The sequence below is a fragment of the Heterocephalus glaber genome, unplaced genomic scaffold (assembly GCF_053883595.1).
Source record: "Heterocephalus glaber isolate CG9 unplaced genomic scaffold, H.glaber_assembly_v1.0 deba00000281, whole genome shotgun sequence".
Classification (NCBI taxonomy): domain Eukaryota; kingdom Metazoa; phylum Chordata; class Mammalia; order Rodentia; family Bathyergidae; genus Heterocephalus; species Heterocephalus glaber.
In genome coordinates, this window is record NW_028258139.1 from 10,857,436 (window position 1) to 10,883,101 (window position 25,666).

At 38.6% G+C, this 25,666-nt stretch overlaps 1 protein-coding gene and 2 pseudogenes across 11 annotated transcripts in view; 1 reads left to right on the forward strand and 2 right to left on the reverse strand.

The window, feature by feature from the left end:
* Adipor2 (adiponectin receptor 2) overlaps window positions 1-23,482 on the reverse strand; it is a 74,063-nt gene extending 50,581 nt beyond the window's left edge. Inside the window, exons 1-2 of one of the 11 annotated variants that reach the window (XM_087182652.1) lie at window positions 23,270-23,451; window positions 12,929-13,002 (exon numbers count right to left, since the gene is read on the reverse strand). The gene's annotated coding sequence lies outside the window, so the exon portion shown is untranslated. Of the gene's footprint in view, window positions 1-1,926; window positions 2,046-7,098; window positions 7,270-10,843; window positions 11,072-12,924; window positions 13,003-23,269 lie in introns of those variants that run through there. The other 10 variants (XM_087182662.1, XM_021249805.2, XM_004837640.3 and 7 more) reach the window with 10 other exon arrangements.
* Window positions 4,361-7,227, reverse strand: LOC147830219 (DNA-directed RNA polymerase III subunit RPC10 pseudogene; annotated as a pseudogene).
* Window positions 16,851-19,049, forward strand: LOC101706309 (protein SDA1 homolog; annotated as a pseudogene).
* Window positions 23,483-25,666: the final 2,184 nt, after the last annotated feature.

The window sequence follows — 25,666 nt, forward strand, 5'->3', positions numbered from 1 at the left end:
TTATCACCTCCATTTGACAAAAGAAATTTCAAAGCTTACTATACAGCATCCCACAAAGTATATACATCTGTCTACAAAACTATGCACACAATAGAACAAAAAGTTGTCACAATTGAGTTTATTGTGTCTTAAAGAAAAACTATCTAAACAGATCAAGTACATGTCCTATTACTTGAGATTGGTTAAAAAAATAACAGAAATCAGACTTAGAGAAACATAGTAACATTAGAGTCTGGTTTGATAAAGAGCTTATTAAAAGGAGCAGTGATCCCAGAACAAACTTTATAACACCACCTGAGGCCACAATTCTGTAACTGCTTCCAAGTGCCTTCCTTCCATTTATTACATGGCAATTGTCAAAAACATGGTGACCTTTAACTCTAAAACAAATTCTGGGCCCTATTTACAACCTAAGGTAAAAGAATAACACAAAAGGCATTTAGAAAAATCACCCCTCCCTCAGTGAGAAACTCAATGGCATACCAGTATTTTTTTTTTCCCTGGTACCAGGGATCAAACTCAGGTCCTTCTGCTTGTAAGGCAGGTGGCGGAACCACTGAGCTAAATCCCTGCCCCATACCAGTATTTCTACAGAACAAAATTTCCCATCTAGAAATACCTCAGAAACAGAACCAAAAACTAAAACAAAAAAATGCCTAAGAAACAAAAGCTGATTTCCTTTTAAGTTTGCCAAATCAGACCTCAAATGTTCTCTTCTTTTAAAAGAACTGTAAGGTAAGTAAATTGTAGTTTACTGAGTAATGGTCTACCAGAAACATCCATGTGCTATACTCATGAATATCTTACAAATATTATTACATTTATAAAGGAGGACACAGATGTAATTAATATTGTTAATGAGGTAAACGGACTATCCTAGGTTATCCAGGATAATATAATCACAAGCATCCTTAAAAATGAAGGAAATAGACAAGTTCAGAGTCAGAGACAGACATGAGTACAAATGAAAGGCACAGAGCATTACAACACTGCAGGAGGAAGGGGCTTCTAAAAACTGGAAAAAGCACAGTAACAGATTCTCTCCATACAACCTCTAGAACAGAACTCAACCCTGCTAACAATTTAATTTTAGTCCAATGAGACCCAGGTCGAGTCTTTGACCCACAGAACTACAATGAATTGTTTTAAATCACTAAATTTGTATAATTTGTTACTACAGCACATAGGAAACTAAAAAACAGATAGAAATTTAAAGAACTAAAATCTGTTTAAACCAGGAATGCTGGCACATGCATGTAATCCCAGCACTCAGGGAGCTGAGGCAGGAGGATCACTGCAAGTTTCAGGCCAGCCTGGGCTACATAGCAAAACCCTGCCTCAAAAAAGGGAAAACAAGGGGCTGGGAATTTAGCTCAGTGGTTCCATCGCCTGCCTCCCAAGTGCAAGGACCCAAATTCGATCCCCAGTACCAAAAAAATAAATGAATAAAATAAAATAGTGTTTAAATCTGTTCTATAACTACCAATAAATTTTAAATATCTACTCAATTTTACCACTCAAAAAATCAAATTCAAATTGAACACCTCTAGAACTCTGGAGTGACTGATTAAACACATGAAAAGTTACTCTTATTTGTGAATTTTTACTGCCACATGTAAAGAAACTTGAAAAATCTAAGACTTTTGAAGTAAACCAACACAAAACCACTTTGCAGTCTGTTTCTAGCTTTTACTCTGAAAAGAATGTTGTTAATCTATCAAGTTCCACACAAGTATTACACCAAACAAAAAACAATGCAAAATGACATTGTACATTTCATAGTATATTTCAAAAAATGGTGACTGCTAAAGTTTCCACCTTTGAAAAAATTCACAAATCTGTACTTTCTTCTTAATCATCATGTGATATGTAGAAGAGTGTAATGAAAGTTATCAAGGAAATGAACTATGCCAATTATTTACTTACTGTCTCTCCACTTCAAATTCCATCCTTTTGCCTAAACTTTGAAAATGATCCAGGCCCTTCAAATATTTCCCTCTATCAGGCGCCAAGATGTTACGTTTTGTCAGTAACAGGCACTGCAGAGATGCAGAAGAAAAAAGGACTTTGTTTTCTGGTATGCTAATTTGGCAGAGTCCCGTGACTTTCCCCAGTACCATAAAGGGTATATTTTCAGCAAACTCCAGAGGGGGCATTACCACCAAGTTCCACTAAGTCATCACCAGAGCGGTGAACCCCAGTCCTGCTTCTCCAGGAAGATCTCATTTTCAAGCAGCAGTAGGAGTGGAAAGTTCTCTTCCTTGGGTATTCTATCTCATGACTGAGTTGAGATTTAACATGCTATTTAAACACTAATTTATAAGGTGATGAAATGACAAAATTAATGACTGTCTTAGTTACTTCTCACACTGCTGAGACAAAATACCCAACACCCAAAGTTAAAGGAGGAAAGGTTTATTTAGCTCACAGTTTATAGAGGTTTCAGTTCATCGTTGGCTGGCTCCAAGGCAGGGAGGCAGAGGGGCACCACAGAGGAAGTTCATGGCAGGCAGAAGGCAGCACAGCAAAGTAATGAAGAAGTAAAGCACAAGTGACAGCAGCCCTTCTCCTGTCCCTCATATTCCATGCAGGCTACACACTCTTAGGGCAGGTAGCACTCCATCCAGTATGGGCCTTCCCATTACCCACACCTAGAACTATGCCAAACTCATCAGTGGACTAATTTAGTAATCACACACCCTTGATCCCAGCATCACACACTCTAGGTGCAGCCACCTCTGAAAAGCCCCACCTATGACCACATGAATGAGGCTTTGGGGGGACATCTAGACACAAGCCATAACAATGACTATGGTTTTCCAATTCATACTGCTCATGGTCTTCTCTGGACACATAATTTTAAAAAAATCAAATTAACCTGAAACTAGAAAAACATAGCTCCAAGACTGCTACCAATCACAACAACAACAACAAAAATAGTTACAACACAATGGGCAATTCCAAGTATTTCTGCTTGGATTACAGAGGAAAGGGTAAGACTGGTGTTTTAAATCACTATATGTGTATAATTTATACCTTACTAGGAAACTAATACATAAACCGACTTTGAAATTGGTCACTGGCTAACACGTTAGGTTCACAAAGTGCATCTAAGCCTGTGTGGTAGTATACGCCTATGATTTCAGATACTGAGGAGGCTGAGACAGGAGGATCTCAAGTTTACAGCCAGCCTGGGCAACTTAACAAGAGCCTGTCTGAAAATAAAAATTGTTTAAAGAAATGGGGTTGTACCTCAGCAGCAAAGCATTTGCCTAGCATGCTCAAGGCTATGACTTTAACCCCTAGTACCACACTCACACACACACACACAAATGCAGTCTAAAGACCTATAAGAGGGCCTCAAACCTTTCCAGGAGGTATATCAGGTCAAAATTAGTAATATTAAGACATTATCTTTATCATGCTTATTCTTTTACAATGGAGTTATCCAGAGGCTACCATGGTGTATGATATCAGACAATGCAGATTAATCCTAATAAGTTTACAATGAGAAATATCAGTATTTATTAAATTTTAAGAAATGTTTATCAAAATTTAAATTTTAAAAAGGGCTAAGGATATAGCTCAGTATGAAGGCCCTGGCTTAAACACTCAATATTAGCTGGGCGTGGTGGCCCATGCCTGTAATCCCAGCACTTGGGAGGCAGAAGTAGGAGGATCACCACAAGTTCGAGGCTAGCCTGGGCTACAAAGTGAGTTCAGGGCCAGCCTGAACTACAAATCGAGACCTTGTCTCAAAAATAAATAAATAAATAAATAAATAAACAAATAAATCACTCAATATTTTTTTAAAAAGCTTGCTTAAGAGAGCCCACAGAATAGACAACTTACATAAATAATGAAAAAAACAGGTAGTAAAATAGTTAAGGATGCATTTCAGGAAATTATACTATATTCTTTGTTTAATAAACTTTTTAAGTAAAAAATACACAAAAATCCTCAGAGTTCACAAAATATAATTTGTGTAAGCAGCAAGAAACTACATTCTAGCACCCAAAAGAGCTCTGCCATTTGTGCCCCTTTCCCATCTCTGCACAGCTTTTTAAATGTTAAGAGACTCAATCCTGGGCCGGGGATTTAGCTCAGTGGTTTCGCCGCCTGCTGCGCAAGCGGCAAGGACCTGAGTTTGATCCCTGGTACCAAAAAAAAAAAAAGAGAGAGACTCAATCTTTTTCCTTGAGTTAATGTGATGGAAATCTTACAAGGTTCTATAAAGGCAGGGTAGGGTACCAGGTAGGCTAATGTAGCTGGTACTTCTTTTCATAAAGATTAAAGAAAAATTAACTATTATTCAAGCAAAAATCTGGTATCTTTAACATCTTTTCTGGTCCTACTGCTCAAATAAATTATTCATCCTAAAAAAAAAAAAAAGTCCATTCCATTACTAGTTGATTCAGATTTATTTCTACTATACTTCATTGAGGTAATTATGAAGAGGTAATGAGGAACACAACATACTGATACCTCCACATAGAATATTTTGTCCTACTGAGATGTCCAATCAAAGAAAAGCATGTACCTGGGCCAGACATTTAGATCAGTGGTGCCACCACCTGCCCCACAAGCGCAAGGTCCTGAGTTTGATACCTGGTACCAAAAAAAAAAAAGCATGTACCTGACACTAGCTTTAAATACATACTTCATTGTGGAATAATAAGTAAAGATTCCAAGGTACAACTTTTAAGTCACTCTGAAACTGGCTACTTTCACCTTAATTGGGAGAGACCTATAAAACCACAATACATTATTTTGTAGCCTGTTCTCTACCAGTGAGTAATGCAACTGCAGAACAGAAAAGTGACGCCACGAGACAGTAAACTACTACAACCCACTCCCCACATCCTCATTAATACAAGAGGCATACCATTACTGGCCCTTGGAATTTAAAGAATAATTTAATTTTTAACAACTTCAAAGGTCTATGGCAGACAGTAATCTGTAGGAAGGTTAACAATCTCTACTTCCTATGTGGTTATAAAGAATAAACTTGCCACCTGCCTTGCAAGCGCAAGATCCTGAGTTCAATCCCCAGTAGCAAAAAAGCAAAACAAAACAAAAGAATGAATAAACTAATATAGGCAAACCACCAAGCATGAACTTCAATCATGGCCTATGAGGCTAGAGAGCAGAGAGGGATCACTTACGAGAAAGCCTAGCCTTACAACAAGCAACTACACCCCAAGGGATGGTTGTCACATTGGAATATTCAGAAGTCAGCTTAGGAAAGCTGATGACAAATAGGTATTATTAGCCACTTTAGTATCATGATATCTTAAATTTCTGCATTTCCTTTTGCCATTTTTAATGTGGAAGAGAGAAGGTAATTACAGCACAAAAGAAATAAATAGTAAAGTATAAATAGTAAACTGTAACTTTTAAAATAGATGCCTGAAGCCCTAACTTAAATGATAGAACTGGAAAAAGTCTATAAATAATAAACTATATAAGCAATACTGTACAGTACTTTATTTCATTACACAGTAAAATGAAGTGAACCCAACATGATGACTTTTAAATATGTGTTGGGTTAAATCCCTTATATTACCCAAATGAAAATCATTCAATACCTTTTTTTTGGTGGTACTGGGGACTGAAACCAGGGGCTTCACGCTGAGTTACATCCCCAGCCCTGTTTTTAAATTTTTTGTGTGTGTGGTGAGAATATTCAAAGTTTACTCTTAGCAGTTTTAAAATGCACATACAGTAGTCTTCCAACTATTTACAGCTCTGCTTTCCAAGATTTCATGCTTGGAAAATGTTAAACGGAAAATCCCAAAAATAAACAATTCAGGAGTTATTTTTGTTATTATCTGTGTTAGGATAGGGTCTCTCAAAGTTGCCCAGGCTGACCTTGAACCTGGGATTCTCCTACCTCACCCTCCCATGGAGCTGGGGGTTATAGGAATGTGCCACCACATCCAGAACAATTCATAAGTTTTAAATTGCACACCATTTGAACTGCTTGATGAAATCTTATGGTGTTCCCTCCATCCTGCCTGGGATGTGAATATTCTCCATCCAGAATGTCATGTTTTACACTACTCTCACCCATGAGTAACTCAGTGGCTGTCTCAGTTATCAGATCAACTGTCCTCATGTCCCTATGCCTGTGTTCAAGCAATCCCTATTTTACTAAGAGCCCCAAAGCCCAAGAGTAGTGATGCTAGCTTGGCATGGTGGCCCATTCCTATAATCCTAGCAATCTGGGAGGCTAACACAGAAGGACTATAACTTTGAGCCTCACCTAGACTCAAAATTAAAAACGGGCTGGGTAGGGGGCGGGGATTTAGCTCAGTGGTTTCGCCACCTCCTCTGCAAGCACAAGGACCTGAGTTCGATCCCCCGTACCAAAAAAAAAAAAAAAAAATGGGCTGGGTGTATATTAGCTCAGTGCTACAGTGTCTCTGGGTTTAATCCCCAGTCTTAAAACAACAACAACGAAACGACAGTATTAGCTTTCATTTTTTATGAAATATTCAGAATAAATTTTGGGGGGGGTACTGGGAATCAAACTAGGGACCTTGCAAGTTTAGAATAAATTTTGATTAAATAAGTTAAATACTTAGGGCTATTTAGTGTGCTACATTGTACAAACAGTGCAGACTGTTGGATGGTGGTAAAGAAATGTCAACCACCCAGTAAATGTAAAAGATGAAGGAACAAGACTGTAAACTGAGTGTACTTCTTTTCAGGTCTCCTCCCCACACACAAAAACTCCCTGGGCATTAATGACTTCACTAACTCTAACTGGCAGATGCCCACATTTCCTGACACACTGGCCCTTACCCCAAAAGGGTCAGCTTCTCACTATACTGATAAACACCCCCAGGACACACAATTCCCACTCCCAGCAGATACTGAGGCAGCTGCACCAGCCTAATCCCTCCAGCGGTGTCCACACTTGTAGAAGGTGGTCATCAGCTCATCTGCAGAGTGGGTCTGAAGCTGCATGAAGTAGGCACGAGGATGTTCGCATTTGGGACACGGTTCTGCAGTAGAGTCAACATTCTCCCAGGCTGCTGATCCTCCAAGTACATCATCCACTTCTTTCAGCTTTGGATACTCCCGGTTTGTTACCTTGCGGGTGATGTTGTGCACGTAGGGGCACGTGTTGCAGGCAAAGCGGAGACAGCACTGCCCCTCCTCCACGAGCCCGTTCTCACAGCCGGGGCAGAACAGTAGCACGGCTAGGGCTCCACGGCGCATTTTTTATTTTAAGACAAGGTCTCACTAACTTGCACATATTGGGCCCAAACTTGCGACTTTCTTGCCTCAGCCTCCCAAAATGCTAATTACAAGCATATACTACCACACCTAGCCTCAATACATTCTTAAAGGTCTCCACAGATAGAAACTTTCTTCAAATATTTTTTCCTTCTTTCTTTCCAGAACAGAGGGTGGAAAGGAGACCTCCACCACTGACCTACATCAGTAGCCCTTTTGAGACAGAGTCTAAGTTACCCAAGCTGTCCTTTATCGATCCTCCTGCCTCAGCCTCCAGAGTAGCTTGGATTACAGCAAATGGTTAGTAATAGGCTGAATCTGTCAAGACTCTTCCTTCAATTCTCCATAAATAAGGGTGATATTTACTGGCTTGCTGCAAGTCAACAGTATTAATTCAACGCTGACTAATCCAGGTTGAATAACTCCTATTCATTTAACTTTCACATACAGGGTCCAGTTTTTAATTTCTATTTATTTCCTGTAGTCTTTCTGGAATCTACCAAGTTCTTGTATGTCCTACCTAAAAAAAGAAGCTTAAAATTAAAAACAATATCTGTAAAATTTTTTAAATAACAATTACTCTTTACAATTATTGATATTTGCTATATAACATATACACTGAACTTTTCGATGCCCATAACAATGGAACATAATGTGTTCTTTTCAGATTCTTGTTCCTTTAATTTTTCTATGTAACATATATGAATTTTATGCAAAAATTCAAAAAATTCCAATCCAGCGTAAACGAGTTAAAACTGTGACTAACATACTAGACACCAGGGCCAGGGATTTAGCTCAGTGGTTCTGGTGCCTGCCTCACAAGCGCAATCCCCGGTACCAAAAAAAAAGAAAACATACTAGACACCAGCATGTATCCCTATAATAAAGTTTCTCTTAAATATCTCAATTTTTGCTATTTTTAATTCTAATGATTTTTTCTTTTTTAAATAACATAATTAGCCTCATGATTTGTATTTTCTTATCAGTTCCTTATTTTATTGAGATTCTCCAAAGGAGTTACTGGATTTCAACCTTTGATATAATTTTAAATAAGCCAAGTTTTTATTTTATCTATTTCTGTCTTTCATAAATTGATATAAAATAGTTTTTGGTTCTTATTTTTTGGGCTACTGGAGACTGAACCTCGGGCCTTTCTTTGCCTGAAGCTTCATCCCCAGTGTTTTTTCTATTTTTTTATTATGAGACTGGCTCTCACTGAATCCCTAAATGGCCCAAACTGGACTCCAACTTGTATTCCTCTTGCCTGGACCTCCCAAAGTGCTCTGATTACAAGGACAGCCACCACACCAGACTTAAAATAACTTCTTGATATAACCACTTCTGCCAACATGTTAGTCCCAGAATAAATCCCATGAGATTGAAACTATCCAAAAAGCCTTCAGATCATTGCCAAGCTTTAGTTTAGTTTGCATACTCCACACCAAGTAAGATATGCACAATAATAGCTTGGCATAACAAGATAGTCACTGAATTTAGTCAGTAGTTCCCAAAGCTATCTAATCAACAAGTATCCCGAGATCTTTCTAAAAAGATTTCTGGGCTGGGGATTTAGCTCAGTGGTTTCGCCAAGGACCAGAGTTCGATCCCTAGTACCAAAAATAAATAAATACATACATACATACATACATACATACATAAATACAATTCCTAAATCTTGCCATCAGAAATTCTGATCCCTTCAGGTTTTTGGTTTTGGTTTTGGGAAGGCAGGAATCGGTTTTTAAAAACTGTCCAAGTAATTCTGATGATCCGGTCAAGGTTTGTGGACCACTACACTACACTTTACTCAAACTAAAGTATATAATGTAAGATATACTTCTGTTTTTTGGTTTTTGTTTTTTTAAGTTTCTAAATAAGGCTGGGAATGTAGTTCAGTGGCAGAATGCTTGCCTACTAGCATGCATAAAGCCCTGGGTTCAATACACAGTACTGAAAAAAAAAAAAATGTCTAGTTTCTAATTAGTTGAAATGTACTTGTAAAGGTGAAGACATACAAGTTAGTTTTTTTATTTATGTAAAGGTATAAAAATAAACATCTCATATACACTGATAAGAATCAAAAGAAAGCCTAAAAGTTATTGATATATTTAATGTGTTGAGATTTGCTGGTTTTGGTTTTGGTTATGGTTTGTGTTGGGATTACAGATGCATGCCACCAAGCCTGGCTTAGAATTCATTTTTGTATCCCAGCACCAAACGTGACTTAAGATGCAAAGTAGGAGCTCAGAAACCTTTGCTGGATGATGACAACAATGATGACAGGAGCAGCTAACATGCGTTGCTTAAAACATACAAAGGAGCCAAGGATTTAGCTCAGTGGTGCCGCCGCCTGCCTCAAAAGCCCAAGGTCCTGAGTTCGATCCCCAGTACAAAAAAAAAAATACAAAGGACATTCCCCAAGGATTATCTCTTTAATCCTTACTGGGTGATTTCACCCAAAATAAAACTGGGTCTTATATTTATTTTTGCTCCAAAAGACAAAATAGGGCTTATTTTCAGTGGATATCTTATTCTATTATGTGAATTGCACTTCTCTGAGTACCATACCCAAAGTAATATAATCTCCCTTACACTAAATACAAATAGTCAAATCTGCAAAGCTTAGAAGACAATTTTCCTTACCTTTGTACCATGTTTTGGCACCAACTATCACAAAACTCTGTGAAAACACAGTGTTCTAGGCAGGCTGAGCAAAAACAGTATTAAGGGCATAGCTTAAAGAAGAGAGGATAGCTACACAGGGCCCACATATTGCGTTTGTCTGGGAAACAGTAAATCATTCAATGGTACACACAAAATAAAAGTTAAGCCAGTAATAGACATATATATAGGCCAAATGTATTCAAATGAAAACAAGATTCCTCTTTTGAATCACACTACTCAAGCACTTTTTCTACTTACTTACATCTAAAGATAATATATTTAATATAAACAATGAATATTACTGTACCATTTTAAATTCTGCTTTTCTACAACTACATCCTCTAATTTATTGACAGATCCTCACTGAGGCAGGAGGATCTCAAGTTTGAGGGCAGCCTACGCTACACAATGAGCTCAAGGGCAGGCTAGAATTCACAGTGGGACCAAACAAAAATCTCCATTACTGCACTTCTCCAAAAATCCAAACATATTTTTGTTTGCAATTAAGAAAATTTAAAATAAGGCATATAGTTGTCCAAATCTGTAACCAAATTAAATTTTTATCTTTTTAAATTTTATATGGTTCTTTTGCCCAGAGAGCTAGATGAGAACAAATTAAATTTATCTGACTACTCATCAAAGGATTTCTGCATACTAGACAGAGCACTAATCAACTGTGATCTACATACAAGCAACAAACTGAAAAAAAATGAAATTTTTTAAAATTCTCATTTACTGTAGCACCTAAAATAATTAGAAACAAATCCTAATCAAAGATATCCACCACTACTACACTGAAAATTATCAAACACTGCTGAAATTAAAGAAACTTATAAACAGATACACATTTTCAGAAACTGACTCAATATTGTTAAGATAACAGTTCTCTCCGAAACTATCTACATACTCAATATAGAACTGAAATTCCACACACCTATAATCCCAGCACTTGGGAGGCTGAGGCAGGAATATCACTAGTTTGAAATAGACCAGCCTGGGCTGAAAAACAGAGACTGTCTCAAAAACACAAAGCAAGTCAGATGTGGTGGTGCATACCTGGTATCTCAGCACTCTGGAAGGTTGAGGCAGGAGAATTACAAGTTTTAGCCCAGCCTGGACAACTGAGCAAGACCTTGTCTCAACACGAAAAAATAAAAAGGGCTAAGGCTCCAACTCAATGAAAGGGCAGGCGGGGGCGGGGCGGGTTGGGGGGTTGGGGAATTGGATGCCTTAAGTGTTAAGTGGAAAAATCTGTATCTGACTCCAAAGTCCATGCTTCTACCACCACCATCATTAACGGCACAAACAGTACATTATTGCTACTAGTTATGGTCAGGACTAAAAAACACAATGTTTTGTTCTATGTGGGTTTTTTGGTTTTTTTCAGTACCGGGATGGAACTCAGGACCTTGCACCTGCCAGGCAAGCGCAGCGCCACTGGGCTAAATCCCCGGCCAACAGCACAATGTTTTTAAAGGGGAAAAATCTTTATGACACTCTTAAAATCATATTACAATGGTCATTCCCATTTCTCAAGATCTATATAGTGACTGAGTATTGCTTCTAAAACAAAGATTAGTACAAAAAATGCAAAAACAACAGTCCTGAATATTAGAGAAATCTTGAAAAATCTAAGATAAATAAGTTTTCATTTGTTTATTCACACTGAACCAAAATATATAAAACATGCAAAGATCTCCTTCCATAAATCATCTGTTTTAGCTCAAGATATCAACTGACCTCCTGCTTATCTAGTTTCAAAGGTCTGTGAATAAGGCTGGGGTTTTAGCTCTGTGGTTCCAGCACCTGGCTTGCAAGCCCAAGGTCCCGGGTTCATCCCCAGTACCAAAAAAACAAACAAACAAAGGTCTGTGAATAGTAACTAGAAATACTAAGGATCAAGCAATCTTATTTGTCATTAATCTCAAAACTTTCTGCAACCAAACTTCGGCTTTAGAAAGAAAGTAGTTAAGAGAAATGACCTTGGAGTAAGAACTACAGGATACACTCTACATTTACCCATTCTTCTAGGTTCTATTTCTGGATCAAGTAATCCACCAATCACATTACTCTGGCCCAGACATCACAAACTTAAACGTGTAAAACAATATAAAAAAAAGCTGTCATCATACTGAACTAGAAACTATGTCCTGCTTAAAAGAATTACAATTCAAAACTTTTAAGCATTCTGTTAACATGCTGTGGTAATTAGATATGCACATAAAAATTAAATTAGATCTCTACCTCACATCCTACACAAACAAAAAAAAATTTAGGCAGACTTAAGACTTAAATATTTAGAAATTTCTAAAACCGAAAAAAATCAGAATCTGAATGACTTTGGAGTATGAAATAAAAGGACACAAACCAATAAGGAAAAAGTGACAGATTTGATAATCATTTTAATTCAACAAAATCATATGAAAAGTTAACAGATAAGCCACACAGACTGAGAAGATATCTGCAATTCACTTTACAGATGTAATTAGAATATATAATAAAATCAGTTTAGAAGGGCAACCTAATTGGTTATGAGAGGAAAAGAACAGTCATTTCAAGAAACAGAAAACTGAATAGACAGCCATGATTTGAAAACTTGCTGAGTCATACAATTAATAAAAAAAATAGAAATTAAAACAATGTGATACCATTTCACATTCATCTGATTTGTAAGAATCTAAAAAAAATCTGACCATATTGAATCATAAGGATTTAGAGAATGCAATCTTCATATTCTGGTGTTAAAAAATGCAAAGTGATACAATTTTGGGCAACAATTAGACAATTTTCAATACATCTAAAAATTCCCATAACATCCAAAACTTTCACTTCAATAACTACACTTCAGAGAAATTTACCCTAGAGGTAATAAGCCATACATACACACAGAAATAAAAATTTCACCAAACATCTTATCTCTACTGCCTGCAATACAAGCTGATGCTTATTTTTCCTACTTTAATCCCTAAATTGATTTCACAACCCCTTAATGGGTAACAACATGAAGTAAAATACTTGCAGGGCTGGGGATGTAGCCTAGTAGTGGAGCACAAGCTCAGGATGCCCAAGTCCCTGGGTTCCATTTCAGCCTCTCTAAAAAACATAAAAAATATCACTAGTTTCATATCAATTTAAAAAATGTTTCATGAAAAACAAATTTCGGAATAGAATATCAATTACATCAAGTTTGAAAATATGCAAAATAATACCATAATTTGTTTGTGAATGTTGTCTATGTATTAGTTCTATAAAAATAGGCAACAGGAATAATCAACACCAAATTCAGGATAATAGTTCTGTGAAGAAAATAAAACATAATAATACAAAAAGATACTTCAATGTACATGAAATTTTTTTTTCTTTAAAATACACTAGAATACACTAGGCATGATAGTGGATGCCTATTATCCCAGCACTCTGGAAGGCAGACACAAGAAGATTATGCAGGATGATCATGAGACTGGGCAATTTAACAATTCAGTGTGACCCTGTCTCACATGGCCCTGAATTCAATCCCCATTACTGGGGGTGGGGGGGTGATGTTTGACTAAGATTTTGCTACAGCTTTATGGTGGCTATATGAATGTCAATTATCTTGGTCTGTAGTTTCCTATACTTTAAAATATTTTTTTAACCTGTTAGCCAAATAAAACACATCTAAGCTAGGCAGCTAGGCATGGTGGCATCCATGTAATCCCAGGACTCTGTAAGGCTGAGGCAGAAGGATGGCAAGTTGAAGCCCAGTATGGGTAATTTAGCAATTTAGCAAGATTCTACCTCAAAATTAAAAAAAAGAGCTGAAGATGTAGTTCATGTGGAAGCCCTGGGTTCAATCCTCAGAACTGCAAAAATTCATCCTGTTCCTTTTGCTAGTTTAGTGCTATTTTAGACTATTTTCCACTTTTCCCGTTGCTGCCAAGCAAACAAAATTTTTATTAATTGGTGAATTATGCTTCCACTTGGTAAAAGAACTCAAACGTTGGCACAGTACTCAACACATTCTGATGCAAAACTTTTGTCCCAGGAGTTGTAATTTGTTTGCCACTAGAATTTGTTAGTGGCCACAGCCTTGTGACTCCCTACCCTTTCCAGCCAAAACAACTGGACTGGTACTCCTCATGTTTTTGGCACTCATTGTGGATCCCAGAACCAATTAACAAGTACCAAGTTACCACTGCATTATGTTTCATTCTTCCAAGTTTTCCTTTCTATACATACTTTATTTCTGGATCTTTTATTTTAAATTACCATAAATCTTTTCTAGAATGAAAAGGGATAAAATAAATTTCAAGAAAATAAAAAGTAACCCTGTTCCATTCTGCTGAAGTTCTCTTAACATTATCACCCACCACCACCACTTCCTCCCTGACCAAAAAAATGTGCTTATAGAAATACAACTATGCATGTGTCCTTGAATTATAATTTCAAGATTAAAGTGACTATGCTAGGGGATGAAAAAAGAATTTAAGATGTGTTATGGACATGTACCAATTCCTCACAATGAATGTAATCATTATGTACTATAAACATGCACTAATAAAAACATGTATTTGTGTACTTTTTAAAAAATGAATATGTTGCCAATGAAAACTAATTAGATACTATACTAACAATAAACACACCCAAAAGAAAAAGGCCTACTTGGCCAAAATTTAATAAGCTAATTAATTTTGCCTCTTCAAGAGCATGTGATTTGTATACTTTGTGTTCTAGTACATAGATGTTACGAAAATACAAACATCTAGCAAGAATATGTAACAGCTATGAAGAAAATTCTGTTGTCCTATAATTATCCATTTAAAAAAAAAAAATGTTTTTGTCGTACTGGGGATTGAACCCAGGTCCTCTGCGCTAAGCTATATCCCCAGTCCCCTCTCCCTTTTTCAGACAGTCTCATTAAATTGCTAAATTGCCCAGGCTGGGTGCAAACTTAAGATCCTCCTACCCCAGCTTCTCAAAGAGTGCTGAGATTATAGGCAAACTGCCACCATGGCCAGCTACGAGGAAAAAAAAAAAAAAAAACCCTTTTAAGTGTCCTCTCCCTCAGGTGTTTTCCTATCCCTGAAGATAATCTGGCAATTTTCAGAATTTAGCTTGCCTTTTCCTTTTGTCTGAACACTTATAACAATGTGAATCAAGCTATATCATTAGCAAAACACACACACACCACCATCTAATGCCTGGTATACTCCAATCCAGAAAATTCAAAACCAAGAGTAACATGAAAAACTCCCTTATTTAATCAATTCCTCAACTTCCAACTTCTAAGTATCAAAGGTACTTATTTCACAAAGACTGAAAAGGTTATTTTTAACAAAAGTTAAAGCACTTCACTCAGCAGTAAGTTCAAAAGAACATGAACCAATTTAAGGTTGTTTTGGTTTTTTGCTTTTGTTTGTTTTTTTTGGGGGGGGGGTACCAGGAATTGAACTCAGGGCCTTGTGCTTGCCAGGCAGGTGCTACATCACTGAGCTACATCCCCGGCCCCCCCAATTTAAGTTTTAAAAAGACTCTTTACTCACCACCTGTTAAATACCAGTATTTCTTACAGATATGAAGAAAGTATCTTCCTTACCCTCAGAAAATATATATCCATGTGCTGCATAACACTTCAGGCAATAATGAAATATATGTAACAATGGTCCCATAAGAGTATAATGGACAAAAAATTCCTATCGCCTAGTGACTTTGTAGCTACTGAAAAGCCATAGTGCCATATGTTTATGGTAATGCTACCTTATAATCATAATAAATGAGTACATTACTGGTTTAAGTATTTACTATACTATACATTTTTCTCATTACAACATACTCTTATTTTAAAAGTTTATTATGTATTTAAAAACAATATGCCTTGTTACATCCACAACAGTCTCATATACCTTGTTACTGAGTCTCTTGACTGCACCAAGGGCTATGTCAAGTGATCAATTTATGCCATCTAGGTTTGTATAAACGCTCTGTGATGATCACATAACAATGAATCATCTAACAACATGTCTCAAAACATACCTCTGTCTTTTAAGTGACTGTACAATCTACTCAGCAGTCACCCAGATTCTATTTAAAGGGTAGCAAAATCATATGCTTTTAAGGGCCAAGCAGAGAACAAACAGAGCAGCTTCATCTAAGACAGTACCAGGAAGAACTACAAAATGCATAAACACCTAAAATAATTCTAAATCAGCTTTAAAAGACTGCTATCAACCCAATGATAGTGGTGCTGGCCTATAATCCCAGCAGTAGGGAGGCAAAGGTAATAGTACCGCAAAAGTTTATAGCAAGACTCTGTCTCAAAATGAAAAATAAAGGGGGCTGGAGATTTAGCTCAGTGGTGCAGCTGCCTACCTTGCAAGCGCAAGGTCCCAAGTTCGATCCCCGGTACCAAAGAAAGAAAAATAAAGAACTGAGTAGTTCAGTAGTAGTAGAGTACCCTAAAGAAAAGAAGAGGTCCAGGGATTTAGCTCAGTGGCACCTCACCTGCCTCACAGGCGCAAGGTCCTGAGTTCGATCCCCAGTATCATAAAAGAAAAGAAGAGTAGGGGCTTGGAATTTTGCTCAATGACACAGTGCATGCTTATTACGCCTAAGGCCCTGGATTCAATCACAGCACAGGGGTGGGAGGGTAGATGTAATCTACTCACGAGGAAAGCTACTCACAAATATTAATTTTTAACACACACCACTAACCCAGGGGTAATGGTGCATTCCTGTAATCCCAGAACTCTGGGAAGCTAAGGCAAGAGGATTACAAATTTGAGCCCACCCTGGACAACTTGGTGATTTAGCAAGATGTTGCCCCACCACCACCAAAAAAAAAGGCTGGATATGTAGCTCAGTGCAAGGGCACTGGGTTCAATCCCAAGTACGAAGTGCACACACACACATACGCACACACATGCACACAAGCATGCACACAAAAACATTAATTATGAGCCAAGATGGCAACCAGCACCTGCCAAGCTCCCCAGTGCTATTTCTGGTCATATCCAGAAATACAATTCCATACCACAGCTGAAACAAGTGGACAAGTATGGGCTTTCTGAGAACTGCTCACAGCAGACATAGTTGGCAACCAACATATCCAGCAAAAACAAAAACTAGCTACCCAGAAACCTCCAGCAGTTATAAAATCTAAAAAAGCTGAGACACTGGTCTACATGAAAAGAGTTTTTACAGCAATGTAATATTCACTCCAAATCCTATGTAGAGATTTTCAAATTACCAAATAAAGTCACCAAAGAATTGAGTTTTGATTTATAGTATTTATGGCACAGATTGGTCTCTGCTGCCCAGAACAGAGATAACTTTCCCCAAGAGCTTGAAGGATCTGCTTTCCTACAATTGTCATGCCTTGAATCTAGATCTTCTAATACATTTTGCAAAGCTATCTGAAAAATAAGAATCCTATCAAGGCAACAACTTTGCTACAGCTCTTCTTTAAACTTCTGTTGCATAAGCTTCTGAGACTTTACTCATATTGTGACTACCAGCAAGAATATAAGTGCAAACCACAAAAACAAATGAATATAATAGTACAGATTTTCACATACACCATATTAAGAGACAGCAATGCAACTGTAGTCAAAATATCTTTGGGGCAGGCATAGTGGTACACACTTGTAATCCTAGCATTTGGGAGGATGAGGCTGGAGGATCCTCCCAAGTTCGAGGCCAGCCTGGACTACTTAGGAGGCCCTGTCTTTAAACAAACAAGCAAACAAATAAACAAAAAAACCAACTCTAGATATGACGACTGACCTCTTCAGAAGAAACATCTGAATTGAAGCTAATACTGTCAATGCTATCACAACTGCATGTTTCTCTAAGGTCACCAAGATACTGGTTGCTGCCATGACATTCTTTGTAGAATAATATGAAAAAGAGAAACAAATAGGATAGTGCCACAGAACCTGAGGATTGCTAGGCATGGTGGCACAGGCCTGTAACCTCTGCACTCAGGAGGCTGAGGCTGAGGATCCCCATGAGTTCGAAGTCAGCCTGGACTACAATAGTGATTTCAAGCCCAGCCTGAACCACATAATGAGACCCTGTCTCAAAAAAAAAGAGAGGACCTTAGAGGGCCAGGGATTTAGCTCAGTGGTTTCGCTGCCTGCTACGCAAGCAGCAAGGACCTGAGTTCGATCCCAGTACCAAAAAATTAAAAAATGAAGAGAAAATAAAAATCTAAAACTCGTTGTTTTTTTTTTTTAAAAAAAGAAAGAACCTTAGGATAAAGAGCAAACAACAAGACACCTCTTAGTGCAAGAAGGGAAAAGAAATGCCAAAAGAAAAAAGAAAAAAAGAAAGGTTAAAATGGTTATGAAAGTGCCCAAGAAACAGAAAAAGAAAAAATAAAGGTGTTTAACTGTTCAACTATTCATTTGATTCAGGACCCCCAAAGTTTTGCATAAAAGCTACTAAAGCACTTAGCTCTATCTAAGGAGATCTGAAGTGAAATTCATGACAGTGAACCTATCTCCAGATCAGTGGGATTTCATGAGCTTTTTAACTTCCATGCCTCTGGGCAAGTTTCTGCAAACACACCAAAGAAAGGTAACAATCACTCTTGTACAAGCATTTCATCACCTAGGAGTCCTAGAGATCATTAAATCATTGCTCTTGACTATCCATTTTGTCGTCTTAGACAAGAATTCTGGAGGAAGTCATAACAGTAGGAACCAATGTTATTAAAAAATAAATAAAACAGCTCAACGTCCTCTAGCCATGAATGAAGAACTTCCTCAAGATCTAGCCCAGGAGCATAAAACACACAAAGATGAGAAACTTTACTGCAACTTTGAATCAATTCTTCTGAATCCACAGAGGCCTCAAAATAATCAAAAGTGAGAAAGAGGTGCTAAAGATTACATTCTAGGAACATAACTTCTGAAAGTTCAGAAAGAGGAACAGAATGCTAAAAACAAACAAAAAATGGATGACAAAGCACGGTTATCAGTGAGGAGATGGTTGATGAGCACCAATGCTTCAATGAAAAATAGAAAAAAATCTCCAAGTTGAACAGTATCCCTATGGAGGAGCAGAGAACCAAAGCTGCAAGGAGACTTCCAGAAAATCCACCTGGCACAACTAAAGAAAAAAATTCAGTGCTGCCCCCAAGAAAGCCCAGGAGTAAATAGACTGAAATTCAGTGATGAGGAGCAAGCTACATTTTGGAACATGTATAGCCTTCATTAAAAAGCCAAAGTCTAGGGCACAGGCTTGTAGTGCCAGCTACTCAGGAGGCGGAGGCAGGAGGATCACTGATCACTTGAGCCTAGGAGTTGGGGGCCAGCCTGGGCAATACAGCAAGACCCCAATCTCGAAAAGAAAAAAAAAAAAAAATTAAGTCTGGCAAAGAGATGAGACTAGCAACTGCAATAGCTGGAAAGACAGATCAAAAAGAATTTATGATAAAGAAAACCAAATGACCTGGGCATGGTGGTACATGCCTGTAATCCCAGCACTCAGGAGACTGAGGCAGGATTACCACAAAAGAGGCCAACCTGGGCTACACAGTGAGTTCAAAACCACCCTAAACTACCTAGTAAGATGTTCTCTCAAAAAACTAAGAATCCATTTACCAGATCCAGAAATAGAAGAAAAACAGAACTTTATGATGATGTGGTATAGCCAGAATATCCACTTAAAATATTACATTTTCTTTGGAGAAAGCAGCTGGCAGTGTGAGATGCAACTTTATAAATGAAAAAGTACAAGGCATGATGGCACACAGCTATAAACCCAGCACTCAGGAAGGTAAGGCAGGAGGATCACAAGGTCGAGCCCAGTCTGGGCAATTTAGTGAGATCCTGTTTCAAAATTTGAAAATAATTAAACAAAAGGGCAACCCCAAATAATGCACAAAAGAGAAAGTAACTTCCAAGCAATTTTTCCCATTCCAAATAAAATGCTAAATTTGTGTCATTAATCTGAAAATTAATAAATCAAGAAGATTTACATTACAAAGTCCAAAACCATTGTATTTTAAAAAGCACACAGGCAAAAAAAAAACCAAAAAGCACTATGCTGAACAATGACTGGTTTGATTCCATCTTTTTTTTTTTTTTTGGTACCAGAGATCGAACTCAGGACCTTGCGCTTTCAAGGCAGGCGCCGGAACCACTGAGCTAAATCCCTGGCCCTGATTCCATCTTTTTTTTGTACCAGGGATCAAATTCGGGTCCTTGCACTTGCGCAGCAGGCGATGAAACCACTGAGCTAAATCCCCAGTCCCTGATTCCATCTTTTAAAAACAATTCTACAACACAAAAAGTGAGCTCAAATGTGAATTATAAACTAAACAGTACTGATATTGGTTCATCAACTGAAACATACACCACAGTGATGCTAGATGTTAGTAACAGGCAACTGGGAAGAAGGGACAATGTGGAAACTTTGCCTACTATCAGCTCAGATTTCTGTAAATATAAAACCACTCTTTTAAAAAGTCAGGTTTTTAAAAGATTCCACACGTGCAGACAGATTTGCAAAAGAATATTTGTACATGCAAAGAGAGCTAGAACAATCTATATCAAACTGTTAACAGTGGTCATCTACAATAAATGAAACCAGAAAAATAGAAGAGGAGAAATTTTACATTATATCCCTCTGGACTGTCTTAACTCTTTTTTTTTTTTTTTTTTTTTTTTGCTTAAATTCTTTTATTGGTACATTTTAGGTATACAATTCGTTTACATTTATCACTGGGTGCTTGTACCTGTACATGATGTATCTTGATTCTTACTTTTTCCCCATTACCAATGCACCCTTCACCCCCTCCACCCTTCCCTATTTACACAGACTTTGTTTCCATTTTTTTCTTTTCTTATAATTTTTCCTTTCCCTTCCCTTCCCACTTCCCCTACCCTTTTGGAACTTTTCTTCCTATTTCAAATTATCAACTATTCATTTTAAACGTTTTAATTCTTATTTACACTTTCAGTTTCTCACACTAGAGATATGGACTGTCTAAGCTTTCTACACTGAGCAGTACTAGTGCTCTAAGGAAAAACTGTCTAGCATATTAAGAGCTTGGATTCTGAAATCAGATTGCATGGATTCAAATCCCATCTTCACCCTTTACTAGCTGAGTCAACAGTTACTTAATTTCAAGCCTCAATTTCCTCACCTGTAAAATAGGAATAATAGTTTGTGTTTACAGGCTGGGACTACATGACAATGCACATAAAGCAATGGAAAACTGTCTAATAACTCATTAATACTCATTAACTGGTAACCATTATCATTGTCACTTCTAAATTTTCTTCTTGTATCTTACAGGACAAAAGAGGAAAACTTGGGTCATCAAACCTCTTTGTAGCGATCTTCATGCAGAAAATACAAAAGCACTCAAAAAACTTCATAAGGCTACATTCCACTAAAAATTCTATTTACTGGGCCATGTGTGGTGGCGCACACCTGTAAGCCCAGCACTTGAGAGGCTGAGGCAGGAGGATTGCCATGAGTTCGAAGCCAGCCTGGACTACATAGTGAGTTCAAAGCTAACATGAACTACATAGCAAGACCATGTCTCAAAAAACAAAACCAAAAAGGTTTTAATTTACAAAAACAGGCAACAGGCATGACCTGGCCCACAGGCTGTAAAGTTGTTATCTCTGAAAGAATAAAACAGAGCCGGAAGTGGTAGCTCATGCCTGTAATCCAGCACTTGGGAGGCTGAGGCAGGAGGACTGCCAAGTTTGAGGTTAGCCTGGGCTAGTCAGTTCAAGGCCAGCCTGAACTACACAGTGAGACCTTGTCTCAAAACAAAACAAAACAAAAAAAACTAAATTATTTTCACCTAGGGAAACAAAATGGGATTTATACTAAAGAAAGTGCACACCAGGCAGGGTAGCACAGGTCTGCAATCCCAGCACTGTGGTAAGCTGAGGCAGGAGGAGGACAAGTCTGAGCTCAGCCTGGGCAACTTTAGTGAGACCCTTTCTCAAAACAAAAAAAGGCTAGGAATGTAGCTCAATGCAAAGGCCCTGGGTTCAAGCCACAGTACCACAGGAGGAAAAAAGGGGCACTAACTAAATTGAAACTACTGATAGAAAAAATACATTCATTTATACATCCATTACAGGGATGGAAAAACAAAACTCTTTAAGCTTGGGAATCATACTCTTACCCCTCCTACCCCAAATAGCCCAAAGTCTAGAGAGAAACACATACAGGTGGGTAAGCAACTACAAATAGAAGCTAAAAGAAAAGATGCCTTTTGTATTTAATTTTAAATTTTTTCAAACTTCACAATTCGCCACCAATTAGCTGCTCCCACGTGTTTTGAGGATTATGTGCATACCTAGTTTAAAGTGCCCTTTAAGGTCACTTCAAACTTCAGAACGCACAAGGTTTATCATCTCTCCTCAAAAAAATAAAGCTTTCAGTAGAAGTAATTTAACATTTCACTGGGAAAAACTTGTGATCAAAAAATTTTAAATATTATGATAGGTTTCTTTGCGCTGGGGGGATAGCAATAGAGGGCTGAGAACTTCAGAGTCTAAAAGTTTTAATACTAAAGCACCATTATACTAAAAACAAACAACAACAAAACCAGCAATCTTCAACGAAATACTGTACCCTTCCAAAACCCAGATGGATATTTAATCTTTCTAACAAAATTTACTGTGGGACCAACTCATGAAGTTGTCAAATTCCAGAGGCAAACGTTTAAATCAAGGTCAAAAACCAAGAGGTGGGGGAAAAAAATGCTTCCAATCTAAACTTTCTCACAGACCCCCAAGAACTTAAATTTATAACCGTTATCAGCAATTTCAAAAGAAGTTAACTACAGCTGAAAAGCCAAACAGAGGTTGGGAGAACAGGGCCCAAGAAACTATCACAAGCAGGCTGCCTGGGGCGCCACCTAAGAAAAGGTAAGGAAAAGCCTCGTATCCCAGTCCCTGCAATACTAGTACTGAGCAGAGCCATCCGAAGCCTGCCTCCAAAGAAATTCCTAGAAGTAATAAAAGACACGGAAAAGGGAAAAGGCGAAAGGACGGGCAGGGTCTGCCCGAGGGCAATAAGGAAGGGCACAGCACCCGACGGTGAGGAGACCTAGGAGGGCCAGAGCTCCGACCGCCTGCCCGGAGGGACAAGAGGCAGCGAGCGCTGGGCAACTGTGACAGCGGGGGCAGAGAGGGCGGGTCCAGGCCCCGCACTGCAGCCCCTCGGGCCACCGCAAGCCCCTGCGAGGCGGCAGGACCCAGACTGGGGGCCAAGCCATGGGCCAAGACCACACGCGCTGTCCGGCCCGCGCCGGGTGCGTCTGCCCCTTCAGCCCTCACCTCCTCCCCGACCCCGGGCGCTTCTGGCGCGCCCGGGGAAGCGGCGCTCGCACTCCAGAGACCCTCACCTGGAGCTTGTCGCCGCCTCGCCACACGTCTCGGACTCCCAGAGAACCAGCGCTGCGGGGGAAGGGGAGGAGGGGGAATGGAGGAGGGAGGGGACCCAACACGGTGTAGGCGCCGCAGCTGTCTCCACCGCGATACCGTGTCTGGATAGAGCTCGCGCCGCCGCTACCGCCGCCACCGCGTCTGCCCGCCCCCGCGACCGCACGGCGCCGTGACGCGCATCGCACGAGGCGGCTCGAGCCAATAAGACCACACAAGGTGCGCAGCCGCTCTGGCCCAAACCGGAAGCGGGCCCTCTGACCGGTCTAAAACCTCGGTGCATCTTGGGAGTTGTGGTTCCGAAACTCAACATAAACAAGGTGGCGCGTCCAGTATTGAGGCAGTAGTGCTCCGCGCGCGCTCACAAAATTTAAGGGTTTTTTTTTTTCCTCCCACCGAAAAGGGAAGCAGCCTAAAGCTGTGCAGGAAGGGGCCGCCCTGTCACCCAGACGCTTTTCCCAGTCTCTATGGATACGGGCCACACGTCTTGGCGGAAGACAGAACTTAAGGGTTTGGGCTGGAGCGCGTTTCCACCAACAGCCAATATATAATGCTAGGCGTCATTTTGTGAATTCGAGAGCTTTAGTAAACTTGCCGAAACAGTAGCTCTTGATATTTATTACATTATTAACGTTTTATGATGTATGCCTTACTACTTTTTTAAAAAGTAAATCCACTCGCTATTGGCATATAATTCAGAATGATTTTAAATGATAATAAGATAATGGAAGATCAGAAACTACTGAAGCATTAAATATGTCTCCATTTACCCAGAATGAGTGATTTTCTTCAAGTAAGCTTTAAATTGAATTCTAGTTTCTTAGAAGCCAATAACAAATGTGGTTATGAAACAGTTGGTTTTATATAAATCTGAGTTCTTTGTCTCACTAAGTTGAATAAAATCGCAGGCAAGAGGTGAAAGATAGGAGAGTGTTTATTGGAAATAAAAATAAAGCTCTTGGGACCTATTTAAAGGGAACTACGATGTGCCTTCTTTGTTTTGGCCTTATATAGATAAAGAGCAGTGGGAACTTGTTTTAAACAGATGGCTTTGTGGGTTTAGAGCCTAAAGAAAATTATTTAGCTGGTTGACAGGGACTGGGTTCAAAAGAAACCATATTTCAAGAAATTCTTCCAAGTCCAGCCCAGAGGTTAGGGAGGAGCTGTCATCTACTTAGCATACCTTCTTCCTGGGGGGAAAGGTTCTTTCCTCCCCCCCATTTTAACTTTTATCCTTTGTTCCTGTGTTTTCATTTACATTTCTAAACTTGGCCACCTGCTTGAATTAGTTCTTGACCTGGTAGGCTATTTTATCCAACTGTACCCTATCGTTAGGCTACTCTGCCTGCTCATAATAACTAAATTACTGCACTTACATATTTACTCTATTAAAAAAGGAAGGATAAAAAATAATAAATAATTAAAAAGGAAGAATAAGTGGACATAATTCCAGCACTCGGGAGACTGAGGTTAGAGAATTGCAAATTTGAAGTGAGTTTGAGCTACAAAGAAGCCCTGTTCCCAAAAAGAGAGAGAGAAAAGAAGTATAGACATTGGTTTGCAGAGAAAAATGATTTCTTCACATTCAGTTGTAGGAGGAATTTATCACACTTAAGGGGTAAATGTCTTACCTATCAAAATTCTTGATATTGATGAAAGGAAATCCATAAGCCTAGAGCAAGCCTATGCCCATGGCTTATGGTCTTTCCCTTTGGATCACAGCAAGGGAAAATGGGGTGCTGGAAAAATCTTCACACATCTCATTATCTAAGAAGCCAGGATCTAATGTATAAGAGAAAAAAAAATTCTTCAGTCTGGAAATGTAAAGGTTTTATTTATTGGTTGCTTGGTTTGGTTTGAGTTGCCTTTGGAGATAGAGTCTCACTATGTGGTCTAGGCTGGCCTTAAACTCAACCATGTAGCCCAGGCTGGCCTAAAATTTGCAGCAATCCTCCCTCCTTACTCCCAACTGCTGGGATTACAGGGCCCTGCTAATAAATCCAGCTCTGGAAATGTAAATTTTAAAAAGTGATTAAAATTACTAAAATCCCAAAACATGACAAAAATGGTCTTACTGCATAATTAAGACTTACTCATTTAAGCCTAAAAGACCTACAATTGTTAGGAATAAAATTAGAGGAACTAAATGTAAAGGAACTAATTCGCTTCAAGGAGTAGTTTACATTGTTATCTTCAAGTTTACTTAATTCATGAAAGTCATAGCAATAATAATTTCTATGTTTCCAGTTAAAGCCATAGGCTTTTGAGATCAAGGAAGACAATGTTACACTTACATAACACATCAGAAACACAATGCAGGCATCTGGGGATTACAAATCCTATCCATAAGACCAACTCAC